Source organism: Anomaloglossus baeobatrachus, chromosome 5, assembly GCF_048569485.1.
Source record: "Anomaloglossus baeobatrachus isolate aAnoBae1 chromosome 5, aAnoBae1.hap1, whole genome shotgun sequence".
NCBI classification, from domain to species: Eukaryota; Metazoa; Chordata; class Amphibia; order Anura; family Aromobatidae; genus Anomaloglossus; species Anomaloglossus baeobatrachus.
The window spans coordinates 493,139,976-493,145,975 of record NC_134357.1 but is presented as its reverse complement, the minus strand read 5'-3'; the positions used below and the strand labels follow the sequence as shown (position 1 = coordinate 493,145,975).

General features: G+C 44.5%; 1 non-coding gene across 1 annotated transcript; it reads right to left on the bottom strand.

Annotated features, from left to right (window-relative positions):
• Nucleotides 1–1,082: 1,082 nt before the first annotated feature.
• Nucleotides 1,083–1,282, bottom strand: LOC142313410 (U2 spliceosomal RNA). Its single transcript, XR_012754450.1, has one exon. It is a non-coding gene; the product is annotated as a U2 spliceosomal RNA (small nuclear RNA).
• Nucleotides 1,283–6,000: the final 4,718 nt, after the last annotated feature.

The following is a 6,000-nucleotide window of genomic DNA, read 5'->3' as shown; positions in this document are numbered from 1 at the left end:
TTTTGGGGAGCGACAATTACAGACAAGTCAGACACTATCTGGACTGTTTTACACTGTGTACACCAGCCCCAGATATGATGAAGGCTGGTATACGGTCACCACTACCCTGCCTGCCTGCCTGTATACTGGTACAATAGTCCTGACAAGGACTCTTTTGGTCACTAGCCTGTATTCAGACCTGGCTATACCCTGCCTGTATATAGCAACAATAGTCCTGAGAAGGACTCTGCTACTGTACTCCGACCTGGCTATACCCTGCCTGCCTGTATACAACTAGAATAGTCCTGAGAAGGACTTTTGGTCACACTGTTTGCAGCCCTGCAACTGAAAAAGCTATAAAGGGCCGCAAAGCTTTCCCTGAATCAGCGACACTCTCCCTGCACTCACTGTCTGGATAGCTGTGAGCAGAGCACAGCGCGCCGGCCGATATAAAGGCTCGGTCACGCTGTGCAGGCCGGCCAATCACTGCAATTCCACAACTAACAGGGCTGTGGCATTGCAGTGGTCTGCCAGCCAATCCCTGCATGAGGGCTGGCTCTCAAAAGAGCGCCAACATGCAGAAATGAAGACCACGAGTACAGCACGAGTATCGCGAGATTACTCGGTCCCCGCCGAGCAGCCCGAGTACAGCGATACTCGTGCGAGTACCGAGTAGTTACAAGCATACTCGCTCATCACTAATAAACAGGTAACTTTCTTTGGAGTGGAAGCGGAGAGATCGCACCAGATGCCAATTCTAGATCTTCTCACACCTGTGGTCACTGCAGCAGCAGCATCAGCAGCTGAATCCACTTTGTCCAAAAGGGATCTATTCCATTCAATTGCAAATGACCTAGATAAGACGGAGAACAAGATACTGCACGGGACATAGCCGAGTTGGTCAGGTTGAGTGGTGATGAGTTTGCTATTTGGATGAATAAAGCAAGTAAAAAGTGTTAAAGATAAAAAACAAAAGGAGGAAGTGTGAAAAGTGAATGGGCCAAATTGAGGTGCATATGAAGTTGTATGCTTTCTTCCAATTCATGAAATCGGGCTAATATGAATCAGGTGAATTGAGTTCTGCTTTTGGAAACTGGGTTAAGAAGCGGTGCACCGGTCCTGGAGGTACTGCAATACCAGGTCAATGCGTGGAGTGGACAGAGCAAGCTCTTTTTCCATCTCCCTGTGCTAAAAATCCATTTAATATATGGTCCCCAGATAGGGGACGTATCAGATATTAAACTGATAAGAACAGATTTTTTTTTTTTTTTTAAAACCATTCAGGTTAGTTAAAAACAACAATATCAAGTTTACAACTTTGCTGTTTATCCAAACTCATCACAATGGTTATATTCTTTTTTTTTTTTTTTTAATTTTCTAAAAAGTATTGCAGTACATATCCAAGGAAAGTATCACAAAAAAAAAACTGAAAATACTGAAAAACAGAGAATTTACCTCTTATTGATACTTCACCAAATAATGCCACTTTAAAACCTTCCATATGCCTTCAGCGTCCAATCCACCACCACCTCTACTCTTATCCCATTGGTAAATGACATAAAGTCTGGAAAGAATTAATCTTACACAGTCGTTAATAGGAACCACCTTCCTTTTAAAAAGTCCCAAATTTCTGACATCCCATAAGCTTTCCATCACACAAGCCATGATAAGCCACAAAATCCTCTCTTTAACACTCCCACATGCACCAATGCCAAACATAGCCACCCTCCAATTAATATGGTTCACACCAGCCAGCCCCTTACACAGGCCTCCTACACATTTCCACACACTATAGGCGTAATCACAGTCCCACATGACATGTCTCACGGTCTCACGTGCACCACATCCCTCCCGTGGACACACATCCGTTCTAATCAGGTCCCTTCTCTTCTGCACTTCTCTCACAGGTAATATATCATGCAATGCCAACCACACAACATCCCTCTGCTTATTAGACATACCCGGTGTACTCAGTTTCTTCCATGCATCTGACACATCATTCCCTCTCAAATCATTAATATTACATTCTACCTCATTCGCTCTCATCCTTTTCATCACTCTCTTCGCTGCTCTGAACTCACTCATAGGTACAGCCAGCAAATCATTTTTTCTAATAAACCTCTCAATTATGTCGTACCAGACTGGACACTTGAACGACACAGGCACACGCGCATCCCTTTTTACCCAACACAAGCCATACAGCATCCAGCCCGCCATATACCTCACCATGTAGGCCCCTTTATTGTTCTTTCCCATTAGGATTACTACCGTCTTAATATAATGAAGACTAAGAAAGATTTCAATATTTGGAAAGTTTAAACCCCCATAATGACAGGCCTTGTATAAATGCTCTCTTTTTAATTTTTCCATTTTGCTCCCCCAAAAAAAGGTAAAAATCAGTTTCTCTACTCTCTTTATCTTTTTATATGGGGATGGGAAGACCCCAGAGATATAAAGGAGAATCGGCAGCACCACGGCCTTAATAATCAAAACTTTACCATTCAATGTCAGATCACGCATTCTCCAGAAATTCAGTTTCCTCTCAATCCGCAATCCACATTCTTCCCAACTCTCCGTACCTCTCAGATCATCATTAAACAACACACCCAGCACTTTGATTGGACCATCCACACTTGTCACTCCGTCCATCTTAACACTACTATCACCAAAACACTTAAAACAACATTTATTCCAGTTGACTTTAAAAGCAGACGCGCCACAGAAGAAATCCAACAACAGCTTTACTCTAGTCATAGACGCAATACTCTCACTCACTATCACTACATCATCCATATAGCCAAGCACCTTGACATTCTTACCGCCACTACCAGGTATTAACATCCCTCTTATCAGTTTCTCACGCCTGATCATACATAACAAAAGCTCAATCACACTGACAAATAAAACAGGGGACATTGGACACCCCTGACGGACACCTGACTTGATCTGTACTTTCCCACTCAAACATCCATTCACTAAGAATTCACTTGTCACACCACCATACAGACATCTCACACCATCCAAGAACTTCTTAGGAAAACCCATACTATTCAAGACCTCAAACATAAAAACATGCGACACCCTATCAAACGCTTTCTCAAAATCAAGAGCCAACAACATGCACTTCTGCTTTCTAATCGTACAGTCACCAATAACATCCCTCAACAACAAGTTATCTCTGATGCTCCTTCCAGGCACAGCACACACTTGATCATCCTTTACAACCTTCCCAAGCACTTCACGCATACGATTAGCTAATAGTTTACTGAAAACCTTATAATCAGAATTCAGAAGCGTAATAGGCCTCCAATTCCCCAATTTACTCTTTTCCCCCTTCTTATGGATAAGTACCACTACCCCTTCTTTCATAGAGTCACACAGCATACCAGTTTCCCACATATACTTACATATCTCCGTCAGATCCGTGCCCATACACTCCCATGCTTTCACATATAGTTCAATTGGCAAGCCATCCTTTCCAGGAGTTTTATTCTTTTGTGCACTAAACACAACCTTTCTCACTTCATCCAGAACCACCTCATCACACAAATCCTCACACTCATCTTTGCCTAGTCTACACTCCATGCTAGCCAACACTTCAGTCATTAGACCAGAATCAATCCACTTCTCTCCATACAGTCTGCTGTAAAAGGCTTTCACCTCGTCAATCACACTTTCACCAGTCACAGGAACATCATTCTCATCCACAATCACATCCATATCTACTTTCTTCCCATTCATTTTTTTAAAGAAATATCTGGTACATTTCTCATTCTTATCCAAATGTTCAACTTTCGTCCTATAGATAATTTCCTTACCCTTTTTCTCAATCAGACATTTCAACTCATTTTTTGCCTCCACCAACGAATCACTTACATCAATCCCAGACCTACTACACTTTTGTAACCAATCAATCCGAGTATTCACATCTTTAAATTTATTACGATACATGGTAGCTTTTTTGTAGCCCCATTTCCTGAAAAAAGTTTTAATCTCCCCTTTAACCCAATCCCACCACTCTAACACACTTGCAAACCTGTTTTTGTAGTACCCCCATCTTCGGTACTCTTCTTTAAACTCTTTCATCACTTTTGCATCCTCTAGCAATCTCACATTTAACTTCCATACAGCACCCCTCTTTACAAGTCCACCATCCCCTCTGAACACACCCTTCAAACATTCGTGGTCCGAAAAAGGAACCGCACACTGTTCAAACCTTACACACTCAATATTTTTAGAAAAAAACATACTGACCGTATGTTTTTTTCTAAATGCTGGGGATATTGCTCCAAATCCTGGTCCTCCTCACCACATCCCTATTGTCACTTCAAACCCTCTTCAACAACCTAACACAAATTTCCGCAACCTCGCAAACCTCATACCCATTCACCCAGCCCCCGCTCCCCCAGTCCCACTAACAGGAGCTCTATGGAACGCTCGCTCTGTCTGCAACAAACTATCCTACATTCATGATCTGTTCATCACTAATAAACTCTCCTTCCTCGCCATCACAGAAACCTGGCTCACCCCCTCTGACACTGCCTCTCCTGCTGCACTTTCTTATGGTGGTCTCCAACTCTCTCACACCCCCCGCCCTAGTAACAAGCATGGTGGAGGAGTTGGTTTGCTCCTGTCCGACCAATGCTCCTTTACACCAATTCCTCTACCACCCTCTGTCACGCTCCCCTCTTTTGAGGTGCACTCCGTACGCATCTACGCCCCCTCCAACCTTCAACTGGCTGTCATTTACCGCCCTCCAGGGCCAGCCACTGCCTTTTTTGACCATTTCACCACCTGGCTACTACACTTCCTTTCCACCGACATCCCCACCATCATTATGGGTGATTTCAATATCCCCATTGACACTTCCCACTCATCTGTCTCCAAACTTCTAACACTCGCTTCCTCCTTCAGCCTCACCCAATGGTCTTCTGCAGCTACTCACAAAGATGGCCACACACTGGACCTCATCTTCACTCGCCTCTGTTCCCTATCTAACCTCTCTAACTCACCTCTCCCCCTGTCTGACCACAACCTACTCACATTCTCTTCCCTCTCTTCTCCAAGTATGCAACCCCCCCTCCACAAATTTTCATACCCTCGCAGAAATATCAAAAACATTGATTTACACGCCCTTTCTCAGTCCCTTCTCCCCCTCACAGACATTGCATTTCTACATGATGCAGATGCTGCTGCAACTTTATACAACACTACAATCTCTGCAGCTCTCGAATCAGCCGCCCCCCTCACACACACCAAAACCCGCACAATCAACAGGCAACCCTGGCACACAAGGCAGACTAAAGAACTTAGACGGGCTTCCAGAATTGCTGAGCGCAGATGGAAGAGGTCTCATTCCACTGAGCACTTCATTGCATATAAAGAGTCCCTCACCACCTTCAAGTCCACACTCACTGCTGCAAAACAAACCTACTTCTCATCCCTCATATCTTCTTTCTCTCACAACCCTAAACAGCTATTCAACACTTTCAATTCTCTCCTCCGTCCTCCGGCACCACCTCCCTCTCCTCTCATCTCAGCTGAAGACTTTGCCTCTTTCTTCAAGCGGAAGATTGACAACATCAGAGCAAGCTTTGGCCCACAATCACCACAGCCCCTCATCATAGCTACTCATCCCTCTTCCTCCAAATCCAGCTTCTCCACCATGACAGAAAACAATCTCTCCACTCTACTCTCAAGATCACATCTAACCACCTGTGCACTGGACCCGCTCCCATCGCACCTCATCCCCAACATCACCGCAGTCCTCATCCCAGCCCTAACCCATCTCTTCAACCTATCACTAGCAAGTGGTGTATTCCCTTCATGCTTTAAACATGCCTCTATTACACCCATCCTCAAAAAGCCCTCCCTTGACCCATCCTCTGTGTCAAACTATCGCCCCATATCCCTTCTCCCCTATGCCTCAAAACTACTGGAACAGCATGTCCATCTTGAATTGTCCTCATACCTCTCCTCCTGCTCCCTCTTTGACCGGCTTCAATCTGGCTTCCGACCACA